This window comes from Lepus europaeus, chromosome 18, assembly GCF_033115175.1.
Source record: "Lepus europaeus isolate LE1 chromosome 18, mLepTim1.pri, whole genome shotgun sequence".
In the NCBI taxonomy this organism is placed as follows: Eukaryota; Metazoa; Chordata; class Mammalia; order Lagomorpha; family Leporidae; genus Lepus; species Lepus europaeus.
This window is the reverse complement of record NC_084844.1, coordinates 65686961-65705298: the sequence shown is the minus strand read 5'-3', so window position 1 is coordinate 65705298 and position 18338 is coordinate 65686961. Positions and strand designations below refer to the sequence as shown.

Genomic DNA, 18338 nt, shown 5'->3' with positions numbered 1-18338 from the left:
GCTTCCTTCGGGGAAAGTCTGCAAGAGCAGTTCCCCTCCTGGCTCAGCAGTGAGCTGTTCAGATTGCAAACACAGGAATCTCAACTTACTTGATGAAAGTTTGCTACGGGCTTTTCTTGCCAACTGTGGCCTTCCCAGGAGTGGTGGAGTTTTGAGGTAGCTCAATCGTGTCTTCTAATCTTTTACTCTTAAAAAAAAGTACATTTCACTAAATGACCATCCTTGAGTACACTACTGACCTGAATGCATTTTTACCAAATAAAGTCATCCAAAAGCTACAAACAAACCAAAAGCCAATAGCAGGCTTACCAACCTAATATTAAACTCAGCACCGGGCAGGCACCGTGGCTCAATAGGCTAATCCTTCGCCTAGTGGTGCTGGCACACCGGGTTCTAGTCCCGGTCGGGACGCCGGATTCTGTCCCGGTTGCCCCTCTTCCAGGCCAGCTCTCTGCTGTGGCCAGGGAGTGCAGTGGAGGATGGCCCAAGTACTTGGGCCCTGCACCCCATGGGAGACCAGGAGAAGCAGCTGGCTCCTGCCATCCGATCAGCGCAGTGCGCTGGCCGCGGCGGCCATTGGAGGGTGAACCAATGGCAAAAAGGAAGACCTTTTTCTCTGTCTCTATCACTGTCCACTCTGCCTGTCAAAAAAAAAAAAAAAAAAAAAAAAAACTCAGCACCGAATTACTGAGCAGTTTCATGTGTTCCTCATAATGTAAGTGCTGCTGTGAGGACTAAAGATAGGACTGCCCAAATTTTAATTTTCAATATACTGCACAGCTAATAAAGCAGATGCTGTCTCTGGCCCACAAAAGGGGACAGTTTCCCTGCAAGGTTAACCGCAATCGGGAGACATTTCACACCTGATGGAACCCGCAGCGGGACTACCTTGAGCCAGCTCCTCTGCTTCCCTTTCCACCTTCGGTACTGGACGGGCCAGAGACCACGCACAGGAGGTGCCACCGGCTCACCCGTGCCCCCCTGTAACCCACAACGCTCCTGGGAGGCCGATGCCACAGAATAGTGATTTGTTCCATGGTTGTCACTGCGTGAGATCAGCCCATCATGAGAAAACGTCCGAAATTGAGCTCAATGGCCAAGAACGTAACACCACCCACGTCACCCGCACACACCACAACTACCAGGTGCCCGCCAATGACCACCGCCTTTATAGCCGGCCAGGCATGGGGCAAGTCTGGCAGCGCCGGTCCTGTCCCAGGACAGGGAGGATTGGTCCGAGGCCCCTGGCCGGGCGGAGCCTGAGCCGCCCTGCAGCAGATTCTGGAAGCAAGGGAGCTGCTGATAGCTGAGACCAGGCTCAGAGCACACTCAGGGAGACGCCACGCCCAGCAGGCGTGGGGCCCTGGACTTTCCCAGGCTGCAGTTCTGGGGCGGAGGCTGGCTTAGCCCTTCTTCCCCAGCCCTGCCCTCAAGTGGAGCAGGGTTCCCATGGGGGCAGCTTCCTTCACGGGAGGGCCTCGATTCAGGGTGCTGGCCTGCAGCCTTCCGGGAGGGAGTAGGAGACAGCGACTTTGTCAGGAGGCGACACCCGAGCTAGGCCTGCTTTTTGGGACAGCTCTGGATGCATGTCCGCGTGTGCCTGGACCTGCGGGGCTGCCTCTCGCCTCCTGGAGGATCTGGGAGCCGGGCGTCCTGGTGGCGGGGGGCGGGAGGGCGATGAACTGAGCTCACCCTGGGTGCACCAGGCTCTTTGGAGCCTTTCAGAGTCGAGGTCACCTCCTGAGTCACTCCTGGTCCGTTTGGGATTTGCCAGAACCCTGAATTAGGGGTGTGGTGGAGGTGGTAGTGGTTGACTTCAATGCACTTTATTTGCGAATTCTTCAAACACAGTTTCTCCCTACTTCTGCAGGCTTTAAGGTGATTGACGAGGACAGAGTCCCTAAGCTGCGAAGAGACTGAATTTTGGAAACTACGTCCAGAACTCCACAGTGTGTATTTAGGTGCTCTTCCCTCAGGCCTGCAGGTGGACAGCAAGAGCAACAGTAAGATATTAATTACTGTAGATACTCCCCGTTCTTTACAGTAGACCCGCCAAAAGAGAATGGGAGATGTGTGCTTGAACAGTAGAACCAGTCAGCATGCTAGGGTGAGCTGCCCAAGCGCTTGTACCCCTGCACCCACATGGGAGACCCAGAGGAAGCTCCTGATTTCCTGGCTTCAGATCGGCCCAATCTCTGGCCATTGCAGCCATTTAGGGAATGAACCAGCAGATGGAAGACCCCTTTTCTCTCTCTGCCTCTCTCTCTGTAACTCTACCTCTCAAATAAATAAATAAAATCTTTTAAAAAATGTAATTGAATGTTAAGTAATGTGAGGATAGGGCAATACAGAGATTCCCAAATTTTAGTTTAATACTTTTGACAAATACTCCCCAGTTACTTAAAGGAAGAGCAACTCCTTGTGTGCCTGCTGCAACCTTGCCACTATTTGAAGGGGAAGAGCTCATTGCCTGCCCTGAGGGGCAGTGCTGCATCCCCCTCAGGTGTGTTCACATGACTGTCAGACTGTCACTTCCCTAATGAGAGGATTAGAGCTGGCAGAGGGCCCAAGACAATTCTTTATATTTGTTTCCTACAGTCAGATTCTTTATACCTATTTAAGTGCTATAGTAGTTACTATGCATAACCAGAGCAGCCATTCTCCCAGCCTCTTATTTGTGACAAGTTCAATAGTTTGTAGTGATTCCCCCCACCATGGAAATCAGTTTGTATTTATTTCTGTGAAGGATATCAAAACCAGGGTGCATTGTCCTCAAGGGACTTATGGATCTACAAATCTTCAAAATGGGTTTATAAATAATAAAATAGCAAAAAATTTGAGGACAGTTTTTACAGCATCAATCTTCAATTGTTAAACAAAGATATTTTTGTGTAAACAGAACAAAATTATATGGACATTCACAGTTGCATTTTTTTTTTGACAGGCAGAGTTAGTGAGAGAGGGAGAGACAGAGAAAGGTCTTCCCTCCATTGGTTCACCCCCAAATGGCTGCTATGGCTGGCACCTGTGCCGATCCGAAGCCAGGAGCCAGGTACTTCCTCCTGGTCTCCCATGCAGGTGCAGGGCCCAAGCACCTGGGCCATCATCCACTGCCTTCCTGGACCACAGCAGAGAGCTGAACTGGAAAAGGAGCAACCGGGATGGAATCGGTGCCCCAACTGGTACTAGAACCCAGTGTGCCAGCACCGCAGGCAGAGGATTAGCCTAGTGAGCCACAGCACTGGCCACATTCACAGTTACATTAACAACAAAGATGTATGGGATTTGCTCACCCTGTCACCATCCGCCTACTTGTTGGCCCCCGAGGACTGCTGAGGCTCTCTTCTGTACTGGGAGATGGCATTCCAGAGTCTGCCACTATGAAAGCAACAAGAGAGGTGTCAGGAACCTTTTGGCAAAAGTGACTTCAAAAAGTTTGTGGAAAAATAAAAAAATGTAGGGGCATCTGTTCATAGTGGGTCAGGCTTGTGCACCTGGGAGGCAGCAGATGATGGCTTAAAGGCTTGGAGTTCCTGGCTGGGCCAGCCCCAGCTGTTATGGACATCTGGAAAATAAAGCAGTGGATGGAGGATCTCAGTTGCTGTCTTTCAAGTTTTTTTTTTAAGGTGTTAAGTTCAAAAATAACTAAATAAATTGTGAGAGCAACACATAATTCATACTATGTATATTCCATACGTATGGCTTTCAGTTTCTTTGTACCTTTTTTTTTAAGATGGCAGAGAGAGGTAGGGAGATAGATCTTCTCTCTGATGGCTCACTCGCCAGGTGCATGCAATAGCTGGGGCAGGGCTGGTCCAGGTAGAAGTCATGAGCCAAGAATGCCCTCTGAGTCTCCCACATGGGTGGCAGGGGCCCAAGCACATAAGTCAACATCTGCTGCATTAGCAGGAAGCTGAAGCAGAGCAACCAGGACTGAGCTGGAGCTCCCCTATGGGATGTCCACATCGCAAAAAGGGGCTAAACCTGCTGCTTAACAATGCTGGCCCTTACACCTATCTTTGAATTCCGTGTTCCACAAACTCTTTGTATAATAGAAATGTTCTCTGCATGTTTGGCGGTGGCTCTTGGGTGCCAGTGGTGGAGGAAGTGATCTAGAGGGAGGTAGCACAGTGCTGCAGGAGAACAAGGGTGCAGGTACTGCCTGCTGGCATCTCATGCTTTGCCTTCCTTAGAGCAAGGTGTGGATGGCAGGAGGCTGAACCATTTACCTTCCTGCTTCAGACTTTGCCCATCTGTCCCGCAATTTCAGCCACATCTTGGCAAACCTGGCAAAATGCCTGACTGGTGGGGAGGTGGAGAAGCTCATCTGACCAAGCTCCAGCAAAGGGAATTAATTTAGAAAGTTATCAGTGTGCTTTCTACTGCTTTAAGGCATATTCACATGGACAAAGTAACATTCTATTGTACAAACCATTCTGAGGCTCTTAGCAGAGTAAAGATATCTTAGATCCTCATCAGTGAAATCTTTAGGAATGTCAGAAAGCCTGTAACCTTCTTCAGTGACCTGAACCAGACGAGATCTGTAAGGGCAGAACTGCTCAGCAGCCACACTGCAGGGATAGGTATCTTTCCGATGATATCTTCATCTATCTGCTCCTTGTGGTTGAAGCCATTGTATGAGCTCTTGATCTGTTTTCTGCCCTGGGAAGGCCTAGGGTGCTCTATATTATCTGTAAAGATTCAAAATTTTTTGTATATTAATGTCTAATTATAAAATTTCCAAAGTGACAAGCTGGATGTAATAAACTATGCCAGACTGCAAAAAAAATACAAACATGGTATATTGTCTATAAAGTACAGAGGTAAATCTGTATTATAGAGATACACATCTCTACACATATCTCTATTTCTTTCACCTCTGAAAGTCTACATTAAGCTCTCGATGGAATGATTAATTAGGAATAGATTTCATGTACTTAATTTTGTAATCAGTGAACTAGAAATAATTATTGTAGTATTGAGGATTGTACTGACTAAAACAGTATGTTTATTCCATGTTAAATACCATCATCGTATCTTTGGATTCCTTTTGTCCTACTACTTAGATATTCACAGGAGAGGGGAGGTGGGAGGAAAACCCAAGATCCATCAGGGTGGAGGGGGAATGTCAGAGGCTGTGGTTCTATTGTACGGCAGCATTGGTTCTGGAAGAACACATTAATGGACCCAGATTTTTCTAAGGTAACTGAGTGCCTATTTTCTCCTGTACACTTGTCTGTAGTATTACATTTTCATTTATGTAAAAGTTTATTTTCTTCAAATAAAATATTAATTTGGATGAAAATGAAGATATTAAGGAATTTTCAGAATGGGTCTGTGGCAGCCCTCCTTGGCTTTGTTTTTAGGCACTTATATCAGAAAAGAAAAGATAGAAAAGTACATTTTGGGTTCTTTTCCTCTCTACCATGACAGTCTTTGGTTAAGATTTGTCATTTTGTCATATTTGATTCTCTAGACTCCCTGAAAAATGCCCTACTTCATTAGATGGAGTCCTTGTCTCACCATGGCAGTGAAAAGTTAAAAATGTTCCAGCTTTGCATTTAGCTAGGTCATGGACACATGCCATGGCTCTTGCCAGCCAAGTGTATCAGGGACATCATCTGAATCAGACTTACTTGCATGAAGAAAAGGAGCTGCAGATCCTTCCAGTGAAAGTGGAGAGGAGCAGGAGCTGCAGAACACTGCTGGGGGGGGGGGGGAGGAGTGTGCCGTGGGGTGTCATGTGGTGGCAGTAGAAGATGGCCCAAGTCCTTGGACCCCTGAACCCAAGTGGGAGACCTGAAAGAAGCTCCTGGCTCCTGGCTTTGGATCAGCTCAGCTCCAGCCATTGTGGCCAATTGGGGAGTAAAGCAGCAGATGGAAGGTCTTTCTCTCTCTCTCTCTCTGCCTCTCCTCTCTCCATGCCTCTCCTTTCTCTGTGTAACTCTGACTTTCAAATAAATAAATCTTTAAAAAAAAAGAGTTTATGCTTACGGGTAGTGGTCATGGAAAATATATGGGACATTTTGCAGCAAGATTTGGGATGAATTTTCTAACCACTGAATCTCCTAGAAATTAGAATACACTTCTAATGCATAACTTCCTCTTATGCTTAATTAGGTTTTTGTTTTGAATTGTTTTTGTTGAAACAGCAAGGAATTCTGAGTTATAGACTTCCTATTTCAGAGACAGGAAAACATTAATGCCTGCATTATAATTAAATAATGCCTATCACCCTTTCTTAAGCAACAAATGATCATAGATTCTCTCTTTGCTAATAATTAATGAGCATGGAGATTCTTTACACTGTAACCACTCTCCCACCTACACTCCCTCCCCTCTTCCTCCTTCCTCTCCTATTGACATGGAATGCCTTATATAGCTAGGGTGAACATTTAACCTGCTTGGCCCTAGATGTTTATACACTTCAACTCTGTGTCATTATTAATATGCCCTTTTTATGACCAAGCTTATATCAGAACAACAAATTATATATTCACCTAATACTGACAGTCATCAAATCAATTTTTATTTTCTTCTCTATTAGGCAGTTCTTGAGGGGCAGAAATATTTATTTTGTATATCATTTATTCATTCAACTAAAAGACTGACTGTCAAGATGCTGAGTTTTAGTGTCAAAGCAAATATGTTTCTAGACCCCATGAAGTTTACAGTCTGGCAAGAAAGAGCAATCTACCCAAAGAATATTGTCTTTCATAGTGAATGGTGGTGTGAAGTCAGTGGATAAAGATTTAAGCATTCTTAATCCAGCACCAACTCTAATCCCATGATCTCTAATTGAGAGAAGTAATCAGAGATATAGAACCCCATGTTACCCAGTTATCTCTTTGAATTTCTGCTTAAAAATAAAACATATCAAACAACACACAAATACCTAGCACTGCATATTTACATACTATCTTGATATTAAAAATAAGAAAAAATTACCATGAAATAATAGAAACTTTGAATCTCCTTTGTTTTCTAGACAAGTTAATAATCCTATGTGGTTCTTTACAGTGTTAATTATTTTTGTAGGTACTCTTTGTATCTCTCACATTTTTTCCCTATGAGAAATCAGATTTTAAAAACTGAGACCCAAGACAAAAAAAAGATTTTTAAAACTAGTATTATATGTTGATTGGCTCTTTAAAAAAGATTTATTTATTTATTTGAAAGTCAGAGTTACACAGAGTAGAAGGGGAGAGAGAGAGAGACATCTTCCATCTTTTGGTTCACTCACCAATTGGTCACAATGGCTAGAGCTGTACTGATCTGATGCCAGCAGCCAGGAGCTTCTTCTGTGTCTCCCACACAGGTGCAGCTGCCCAAGGATTTGGGCCATCTTCCACCACTTTCCCTGGCCATAGTAGAGAGCTGGATTGAAAGCAGAGTAACCGGGACTCAACCTCCACCCATATGGAATATCAATGCTGGTGGCAGCTTTACCTGCTATGCCATAGTGCTGGCCCCTTGATTGGCTTTTAACTTAGACTTTTAAATGATATTAAAAAACACCATGTTTTTCCAAGCTCTTTCCATTCAGTTTCTCCTTTGTAAACTCCAGATAATACTGTCCCCAGAATTAATCGAAGGTATATAAATGATATAAGGCATTTAACCCCTTAACCTGTCTTCTTGAATATTCAGCTATGTTAGCTCTGTGTCCATTCCTCTGTTTGTCTCCGTACTAGATGAATAAAAAGACAGTGTAAAATGATTTGAAAAGAACTATAAGGGGTCAGTGCTGTGGCACTGCTGCCAATTGGGGAGTGAACTAGCCGACGGAAAACCTGTCTCTCGCTCGCTGCCTCTCCTCTGTGACTCTGACTTCCAAATAAATAAATAAATCTTAAAAGAACTGTAAACACAAATAAAAATTGTATTCTCAAAACTGGATGTTAAACCATGCCTTCTACACCTCTCTTAAAAGTTACATTCTACCATAGTCATTTATGATTTTTAGGGCCAAAGCAGTAAATAAGATTTTTCTGGAAGAGACAGAGGTTACGAGGGAGCCAAAATTTGGGGTCAGTAGCAGCAGTAGGTGTCACTCTTTAAGATTTTGATTCAGAAAAGGAAGAACAGCAACTGATCCTTGAGATTTTGGGGTGGGAAGGAAAGGAAGGAGGGACTTAACAAAAGCAAATGCCCTCTGGTTGTGGGCACCCACCCCAGCCTGCACCCCTTGGGGAGGGCCAGCTGGTGTCTGTAGGGATGCTGTGGCCTGGACTCCATTTCCCAGAGTCGCCAGGAGCTCCGATGTAATCTGCCTTCCGAATGCCTGTGGGCATGCGCGTGCTAGTGCCCGCCCAAGGGTTGGACCAGAGGGAGTTCATTCCCTGGTCGAGGTCTGCCCTGGGGGCTGTGTTACTCCTCCTGCATTTACTGCATCTCCTGCTCTGCACGTGGGATCCCAGGCAGTTTCCGAGTGCTCACCCAGAGCCTGCCTCCTGCTGCTGCTTCCCTCTTCATTGTCCGCCTGTGGGTCCCTCGTGCCAGGGACTCTTTGCCCCACTCTCCCCGCTTCGCTCCCCGTGGTTCCGGAAGAAAGGGTACCTACTCCTGGGACTTTCTGCAGCAGGTTTGGGGTACAGGAACGGGCGGGGAGGCGTGTGGGACAAGGGTGGGTGCCAGGGCGGCTGGAGGCCCCCAGTGAGGCTCACTTACTTCTCAGCGATCATGGCAGCTTTCCCGAGGTCAAGGGCTGGGACCCGGGCTGTTCTGTCTCCCACCTAGGCTTCCCAGGCTCCCAGCGCCTGGCCTGTCCCTAATGTGCTTTATTTAGTGGTTACAGGAGAGGGCAGCGTTCTGGGAAACTGCACACACAGGGCAGCTGAGAGCACAGGGAAGGAAGGCGGGGAGACTCCTGCTCTCCAGTTAAATAAGCCGGGTTCCCACTGTGGGTGGTCTCAGAATGCAGTCTGGCAGGGCCTCCTGCTGTTTCCTGGGCTGGTTCCTGCAGGGTGGGGCTGGATGGTCTTCAGCAGAGAGCCTGGGGCACAGAGGGGTGGGAAGGAGGATCTGACTAGGATCTGCCCCACTGCTCTCATCCTGCACCTCATCTTCCTGGTGGGGTCCCCATGGACACACCTGCTGGGTGTGGCCCTGAGTGTTCAGCTTTTTCCCAGAGGGAGCAGTGTGCAGCCTGTGTAGCAGCTTTGTGCATTGATCCCTTTCCCATATTTGATTATCAGATTTTTCCAATCTGGAATTTGAAGCTGTTACAGAAACCTGGGGTGGGAAAACTCCCTTCTTTCAAACAGGCACAGAGAGAGTGGAGGGTCCAAGGAGTTTATATTAATGGCCCTAGGCTCAGCTGGAATGATTTCCTGAGAATTGAGCATTAAACTCAAGTTTCTTAGAATATGTATAGGATCACCAGCATCATACCTCAGCTGTTATAGTACTGGTGGGTTTAAATGCAGCCTACATGACTTAGGACCACATTTCCAACTATCGGTGGGTCCAGTATGTTTGTAAAAGAGATGCCAGGGACAGATTTACAAGGACAGATTTATGACTGGAGTTTTCAGAAGCAGAACTTAGGGCATCTTCACTCCCTAGACAAGATATCAGTGGGCAGCTGCTTCACTCATTAATTGTGAGCATCCACTTTTCAAGGTTTGTGTTGGATGGGGTTCATTTCTCTTTCTTTGTCTCAGGTTGTAGCTGTATTTCTTCTACAAGGCCATGGAATCGTAGCTGATGATTTATTTGGCTGCTTTTCATTTTCTGTCTTCAGCTATTTCTTCTCCAGTTAGCAAGGTTGTCAACTGTTTTTACCTGCCACTGATCTCTTTGCAAAGTGAAAAGTGAACTAAAATTAATGCAAGTCTACTGTGTTGTCAATAACTGGAGTTTTTTTTTTTTTTTTTTTTTAAGATTTATTTATTGGCCGGCGCCACATCTCAATAGGCTAATCCTCCACCTGTAGTGCCAACACACCTGGTTCTAGCCCCGGTTGGGGTGCCAAATTCTGTCCCGGTTGCCCCTCTCCAGGCCAGCTCTCTGCTGTGGCCTGGGCATGCAGTGGAGGATGTCCCAAGTGCTTGGGCCTTGCACCCACATTGGAAAGCAGGAGAAGCACCTGGCTCCTGGTTTCAGATCAGTGCAGTGTGCTGGCTGCAGAATGCTGGCCACGGCAGCCATTGGAAGGTGAACCAATGGCAAAGGAAGACCTTTCTCTCTGTCTCTCTCTCACTGTCCACTCTGCCTGTCAAAAAAAAAAAAAGATTTATTTATTCATTTGAAACTCAGAGTTACACAGAGAGAGGCAGGCAGAGAGAGAGAGAGAGAGAGAGAGAGAGATATCTTCCATCCAATGGTTCACTCCCCAATTGGCAGCAGCAGCTGGAGCTGTGCTGATCTGAAGCCAGTAGCCAGGAGCTTCTTCTGCATTGAAGCTGTTTTTTAAAATAATTATTTGTTTATTTGAAAGGCAGAGTTACAGAGTGGCATAAGCAGAGATAGATGGCCTAAGCTGTTCTGATACAAAACCAGGAGCCAGGAGCTTTGTCCAGGTCTCCTAGGTGGGTGCAGGAGATGAGGGATTTGGGCCATCTTCTACTGTTTTCCCAGGGCACAGCAGAGAGCTGGATGGGAAGTGGAGCAGCCAGGATCCCAACTGGCACCCATATGGGATGCTGACACTGCAGGAAGTAGCTTAACCCACTATGCAACAGTGCTGCCCACTAACTGGAGCTCTTTTAATCTGAGTTTGCATAAAGTGGAGAATTACAGCATCATAAATACAGATAAGTAACAGTTTTTCTCTGCCTAGTACTTTACAGTTACCCAGTGATCCACTGAGAATCTTATATTCCACACTGTGTAATTAAAGAAGGGCAGTTATTTGTCTTATTTTGGGTTCTGTGTTTAAACCCGTGACATTTTTGACATGGGAGGAAATTAGTTCTACATTTTCATAGAGACTGGTCTGTGGAAGCATCTATAGAAGTTATAACTGTGAGAGTGGTAAGAAAGAAGAAGGGAAGAAATAAGTGCCCCTTGCCCCCCACAGATATGTCCACATAGTGGAGTAGAAGATGTGCCCTGGAAAACTATGGCTGACTTTCCGTGACAAACTGTGTTTGAGTGCTTCACATGTTCTGATAGAAAGGTATTGCCACCAGGTTACTACTATATTTATTTAGTTAGTTAATTTTTAAAGATTATTTATTTGGAAATCAGAGTTACACAGACAGAGAAGGAGAGGCAGAGAGAGGAAGAAAGAGAGGTCTACCATTGGGTTCATTCGCTCAATGGCTTCATCATTGTGAACCTTGCTCAGTTCCTGGCCTATACCTTTCCTTTAACCTAGTACTTTGCCATGTAGTAGCCCATGCAAACTGCAGACTGCATAAATGAATGAATACTTTGATGGTTGTGATTTCTTAGAGGAATATCATAAGGGACAGAAGGAATAAAAACAAAAAAAAGTATCCTCAGTTTATAGAAGGTATACTATTTTTGCAAGCGACAGAGAGAGGAAGAAGAAGGAAAGTGGTGAGACTGGAAAGTTGTGGCAAATATAGTAGGCACTGGTCAAATTTAACAGGCCCATTAGAAAACATTAAGGTTTCCTTACTGCCATGTAGACTCTGCCCTCTAGAGGTGAACAGGGTCCTCTAAAGCCACTTGTTGCACAAATGAAAACCCAAGCATTGTGTTCTCCCACATATGGAGTCTGCTATTGGTTTTGATTTACGTTTCCCTAATGGTGAGTGATATTGGGCATGTTCATATATGTCTTGACCATTTAGATTTCTTCTTCTGAGAAACATCTATTCTGATCATTGCCCATTTTTTTTTTTTTCTCTGACAGGCAGCGTGGACAGTGAGAGAGAGAGACAAAGGTCTTCCTTGTGCCGTTGGTTCACCCTCCAATGGCCACCACGGCCGGTGCACTGTGGCTGGTGCACCACGCTGTTCCAAAGGCAGGAGCCAGGTGTTTCTCCTGGTCTCCCATGGGGTGCAGGGCCCAAGCACTTGGGCAATCCTCCACTGCACTCCTGGGCCATAGCAGAGAGCTGGCCTGGAAGAGGGGCAGCCGGGGCAGAATCTGGTGCCCCAACTGGGACTAGAACCCAGTGTGCCGGCACCGCAAGGCAGAGGATTAGCTTGTTGAGCCACAGCACTGGCCTTGCCCATTTCTTAACTGTACATTTTGCTTCTTGTTTAGAGTTTTTCCAGTTCTATATATGTATGTTCTGGCTATCAATCTTTTGTCATATGTAGAGTTTTCAATGTTTTCTGCCATTCTGTTTGTTAATCTTCACTCTGATGATTACTTTGTTGTGAAGATGTATCTTAATTTGATACACTCAAATTCATATGTTTTATTTTTGTTACTTGTGCTTTTGGAATCTTACCCAAAACTGTTCTCTAGCTAATGTTTCATAGTTTCCTCTATCTTTACTTAGTTTTTGGTTTTGTATTTAGATTTTTAATTCATCTTGAGTTACTTTTACATAGTGTATGAGGTGTTGGGGTATATTTTCAGGCTTCTACATATGGATAATCACTTTTCTCCAGACCATTTGCTAAAAGGAATCTTCTTCTCCTGTTTTTTTTAGTTTCTTTGTTAAATATGAGTTGCCTGTAGAAAAGTCAGTTTATTTCAGCTGCCTATTCTTTTCCATTGAACTATGTGTCTGTTTTTCCAACAGTGCTAACACTGCCTCTATTTTTTTAGTTTTTTTTGAAAGGCCAGACACTTCTTCCAAGTCTTTCATGTGGGTGCTAGCACCCAGGAACATGGGCCATCTTCCACCGATTTCCCAGGTGCATTAGTAGGCAGCTGGATTGGAAGTAGAGTAGCTGGTCTCATAGCAGCAACATATGGGATGCAAGGTCAAGGCTCTAACCCATTGCACCACAGCACCAGCCCTTTACTTACTTATTTCTGTAGTGATCTTTCATTATTCACTTTTTCTACTGCCCTGCAACTTGATTCATTCTTGTTTTTCTCTGGGTACTGGAGGATGGTAGTAAGTTGCTTCTGGGATATCTTTTTTGTGTTTGTAGATAGTTGGTCATCTATAGTCATAGTTTTAATTTTTATATTTCTCTGCCAATCATGAGAACCTTCTAGATGACTGCATGAAATGTTGGCAGAAATGAGGATGTATTAATTTGCTAAGAAAATACCAGAGAGAATATAATTTAAATCATGGGATTTTACTTCTCAGAGTTGTGGAGCTTGAAAATATAAGATCAAGGTCCTAAAAGGCTCAATTTTTCAGACAGACACATATATCATTTGACCTGCTTAAAAGCACTTTCTTCAGGTAGAGTCATGTTGGTGGTTAGCACTTCAGTGTTTGAGTTTTAGGGAGGCACATTTCAGTCCATAACATCAAAAGGGGCCCTGTGGTCTGCTTCAATGACAGTCATTTCTAGGGAGGACAGAAAGTTTGAAATCAGTGTTAGGATTTCTCACAGTATTACTGTCAGTGCTATCTCCATACAATGTGCATTCATGTACACACAAACAAAAATACCTGTACATATAAATGCATTCTACAGTGGAAATGTCTGTTGGTTGTGTACAGGTAACATCAATATAATAATCCATAAGATGGCCTGTAAGCAGACATTAAAAAGAGGATTAGAAAGAATGACAACAAAATCTGCAGTTACCTATATTTATGTATATATGTATGATATTCAATATTTATAGTTGCTAAAAGATGAATGCTGATGTGTGAGAAATAAAAGCTAAACCTTACCTTACAATATTGCAGCCTATTCTACATGAAAGGTGTCTTCCTAAAACCAATCACTGGGCCCACTCTGTGGCATAGTAGGTTAAGCTTCCACCTGCAGTACCAGCATCCCATATGGGCACTAGTTTGAGTCCCTGCTTCTGCACTTCCAATCCAGCTCTTTGCTAATGGCCTAGGAAAGCAGTGGAATATGATATCAATGCTTGGGCCCCTGCACTCATGTGGGAGACCTGGAGGAAGCTGCTGATTCCTGGCTTCTGGCACCGGCTTCAGATTGGCCTAGCTCCAGCTCTTCTGGCCATTTGGGGGTGAACCAGTGGATAGAAGACCTCTCTTTCACTTCCTCTCTATATCTGTAACTCTGCCTCACAATAAATAAATACATTTTTAAGAACCTTTCACATTTTACATTTCTTAATTTTTAAAGATTTATTTATTTGAAAGTCAGAGTTACAAAGAGGGAGGAGAGCCAGAGAGAGAGGTCTTCCATCTTATGTTTACTCCCTAATTGGTTGCAACTGCTGGAGCTGTGCTGTTCTGAAGCCAGGAGCCAGGAGCTAATTCTGGATCTCCCAAATGGGTGCAGGGGCACAAGGACTTGGGCCGTCTTCTACTACTTTCCTAGGCCATAGCAGAGAGCAGGATCAGAAGTGGAGTAGCTGGGTATTGAATTGGCCCCCATATGGGATACTGGCACTTCAGGCCATGGTGTTAACCTGCTCCATCACAGCATCAGTCCAATATTTTAAATTTCTGATACTCTAAAGTAGCACAGGACTACATTACACATAAGAAAGATGCATTCAAAAATTATAAATCTAGTACATTTTAGCAGAAATTTTAACAAATACTTCTGCTTTTCTCAGCATTATGTATTAAATTAATGACATAATGAGTCATTGTCAGGTTTTTAGCTCTTTGACAGCCACTTATAATACTTAACAGCTTTTTCAAATTTATTGCTAGTGTATTTTTTTCAACACATGCACTGGATTTTACCAGTTTAGTGAACATGGCATTGCCTATTCTAGGATTTGCATTTTATGCATTTTCATGGCTCACATAATCAACATCTGCAAAGCCTCTAAAAGACATAAATAATAACATGAATCAGGTTTTTTAAAAAAAAGATTTATTTATTTGAAAGTCAGAGTTGCACAAATAGAGGAGAGGTACAGAGAGACAGAGACAGAGAGGTCTTCCATCTGCTGATTGTGGCCCAGCTGGCCACAATGGCTGGTCTGCGTCGATCCAAAGCCAGGACCCAGGAGCTTCTTCTGGGTCTCCCACGTGTGTGCTGGGCCCCAAGGACTTGAGACATCTTCTACTGCTTTTGTAGGCATTTGCAGAGAGCTGGTTCAGAAATGGAGCAGCCGGGACTTGAACTAGCACCCATATGGGTTGCCAGCACTGTAGGCAGCAGCTTTACCTGCTATGCCACAGCACCAGCCCCACATTGCATCTTTTTAAGATGATATGGATTTAAGTTCATGAGAAATTATTAGCATAGTGGGAACTGATAGATATGGATGATTCAGGATGGGCTTGTTAGGGATGGTAATGTTAATTTTCTTATAAAATAAAAATAAAATATGATCAGACATAAATGAAGACTAAATTTTATTAGTGGTGATCCAGAAAACACTGATCTCAGGTCTTTTTCTTCTAGTGTTAAGTTTATGTTTTAAAACTCATATTAAGTGAACAAATTTCATGTAATTTATATATACAGATTTAAGAGCAAACTGATACATCCTACCCTATCTTCCCTTTGTCTCATACTTCCAACTCCCTCCTTCTTGTTTTATTTTCTTTCAACTTTTACAACTCCATGCTTTGATTTAATTTTAGAATCACAAGCTTTAACCCTCTACAAAATAAAGAATTCAAGTAGTAGCAGAAATATCGATGAGTATATTTTCTATACTCTATCAAAGAGTACAGAAAAGCGCTGTGAACAATAATCAAATCTCAAAATGTCAATTTAACTCATGCTACATTTTGTTGTCTATATATTAATTACCATCAATCAGAGAAAACATACGGTATTTGTCTTGTGGGGACTGGCTTTTTTCACAAAGCATAATTGTTTCCAGTTGCATCCATTTAGTTACAAAAGATAGGATTTCATTCTCAATTATGGCTGAATAGTATTTTAGACTGTATATATAGCTCATATTCTTTTTCCAGTCACCAGTTGATGGACATCTGGGTTGATTCCATGTTAACTATTGTGAATTGAGCTGTTATAAACATGAGGGTACAGATAACTTGTGCATATGCATATTCTATTTCATTTCATTTGGATAAATTCCCAGGAGTGGAATGGCAGGATCATATGGTATATCTGTTTTCAGATTTCTGAGGAACTTTTATACTGCCTTCCATCATGGCTGTACTAGCTTCATTCCCACCAACAGTGGGTTAGAGTACCTTTTTCTCTACCTCTCCACCAGCCTTTATTTTTTGTTGACTTTTTCAAAAGAATTCTTTATTTGAAAGGTGGAGTTACAGAGAGGGAGAGGCAGAGGCATAGAGACATAGATATTTTATCTGCTAGTTTATTCTCCATATGACCCAACAGGTGGTGCTGGTCCAATCTGAAGCCAAAGTTAGAAGCATCTCCCTGGTCACCCAAGTGGGTGCAGGGGCCCAGGTACTTGGACCATCTTCTGCTGCCTTCCCAAGCACATTAGCAGGGAGCTGGATCAGAAGTGCAGCAGCCTGAACTCAAAATCGCAATCATGTGGGGTTCTAGCACTGCAGGCAGCAGCTTAACCTGCTACACAAAACCTCCATCTCCTGACTTTTGGTTTCTGTATGAGAGCCATTCTAACTGGGTGAGGCAAAAGGTCATTGTGGCTTTTATTTGCAGTTCTCTGATGGCTATTGTTCCTGAGCATGTTTTCATGTGTCTGCTTGCTAATTGAAATCCATCCTTGGAAAAATGCCGATTTATATCCTGTGCCCATTTCTTGACTGGATTGTTTGTTTTTTGTTGTTGAGTTTTTTGAGCTCTTTCTAGTTCTGGATATTTTACTTTTTCAGTTGCCTAGTTTGCAAATATTTTCTTCCATTCTGTCAGGTGCTTCATCTTGTTGAATGTTTACTTTGTAGTTCAGAAGGTTCTTAGCTTGATGTAATCCCATTTGAGTATTTATACCTTCATTGATTGTGCTTCTTGGAGCCTTTTCTAAGAAGGCTTTGCCGATGCCAGTATCTTGCAGAGTTTCCCTGATGTTTCCCTCTAGGAATTTGATGGTATCACATCATAGATTTAGATCATTGATCAATTTACACTGTATTTTTGTATAAGTTGTAAGGTAGAGATCTTGTTTCATTTTTCTGCATGAGAAGGTCAAATTTTTCCAGCACCATTTTTGAAGACTGTTCTTTGTCCAGGGATTTATTTTAGATCATTTGTCACAAATTAGTTGGTTGTAGATTTGTGGATTAATTTTTGGGGATTCTACTCCACTTCATTCATCCACATGACTTTTTGGTGCCAGTACCAGGCTGTTTTGATTATAACTGTCTTGTAATAGGTCTTGAATTTTGGTATTATGAGGCTTCCAACTTTGTTTTTGTTGTTTAAGATTCCTTTAACTATTTGGGGTCTCTTGCATTTCCATGCAAATTTTAACATTATTTTCTCTAGATCTCAGAAGGATGTTGTTGGTATTTTGATTGGGATCATATTGAATCTGTGATTGCTTTTAGGGGGCTAGTGCTGTGGTATACTAGATTGAGCCTCTGCCACCCACACTGGCATATCACATGGGCATCAGTTTGTATCCTGGCTGCTGCTCTAATGATCCAGCTCTCTGTGAATGGGCAGGGAAGTCAGTGGAAAATGGTTCAAGTACTTTGGCCCCTGCGCTCATGTGGGAAACCCTGGAGAAACTCCTGGCTCCTTGCTTCAGATCAGCCCAGCTCCAGGCATTGTGGTCATTTGGACTCAATTACGTATTTCTTTTATGAGGATTTTTGCATCTATATTCATCACAGATATGTTTCTTTTTTAAAATTTTTTAACTCTACTTACAGGTAGAGTTACAGAAAGTGAAAAAGAAACAGGGAGAAAGATCCTCTCTTCACTGCCTCACTCACCAAATGGCCGCAATGGCCGGATCTGTTCTGACCTGAAGTCAGGAGCCAGATGCCTCTTCCTGGTCTCTCATGCAGGTGTAGGAGCCCAGGCACTTGGGCCATCCTCCACTGCCCTCTCAGGCCAGAGCAGAGAGCTGGACTGGAAGAGGAGCAACTGGGACCAGAACCAGCACCCACATGGGATGCCAGATCTGCAGGTGGAGGATCAACCCAGTGTGCCATGGCACCGGCCCTCATCAGGGATATTTTTCTATAGTTTTCTTTTTCCACTGTGTCTTTTTCTAGTTTAAGAATCAAGGTGATGCAGGCTTAATAGAAGGAGTTTGAGAGGATTGTCTCTCTTTCAATTGTTTTGAATAGTTTGAGAAGAAATGGAATTAGTTCTTCTTTAAAAGTCTGGAAGAATTCAATAATGAGGCTGTCTGATCCTGGACTTTTCTTTGTTGGGAGGGTCTTTATTACTCATCCAATTTCTGTCTTGGTTTGTGATTTATTTAG

At 43.6% G+C, this 18338-nt stretch overlaps 1 protein-coding gene across 3 annotated transcripts in view; it reads left to right on the top strand.

Moving 5' to 3' along the window:
* The window catches only part of LOC133747209 (zinc finger protein 717-like), a 51285-nt gene that overhangs the window by 13014 nt on the left and 19933 nt on the right, over positions 1-18338 (top strand). The window contains exons 4-5 of one of the 3 annotated variants that reach the window (XR_009864289.1): positions 1871-2003; positions 11828-12317. The gene's annotated coding sequence lies outside the window, so the exon portion shown is untranslated. Of the gene's footprint in view, positions 1-1870; positions 2004-2944; positions 3662-11827; positions 12318-18338 lie in introns of those variants that run through there. The other 2 variants (XR_009864290.1, XM_062175474.1) reach the window with 2 other exon arrangements.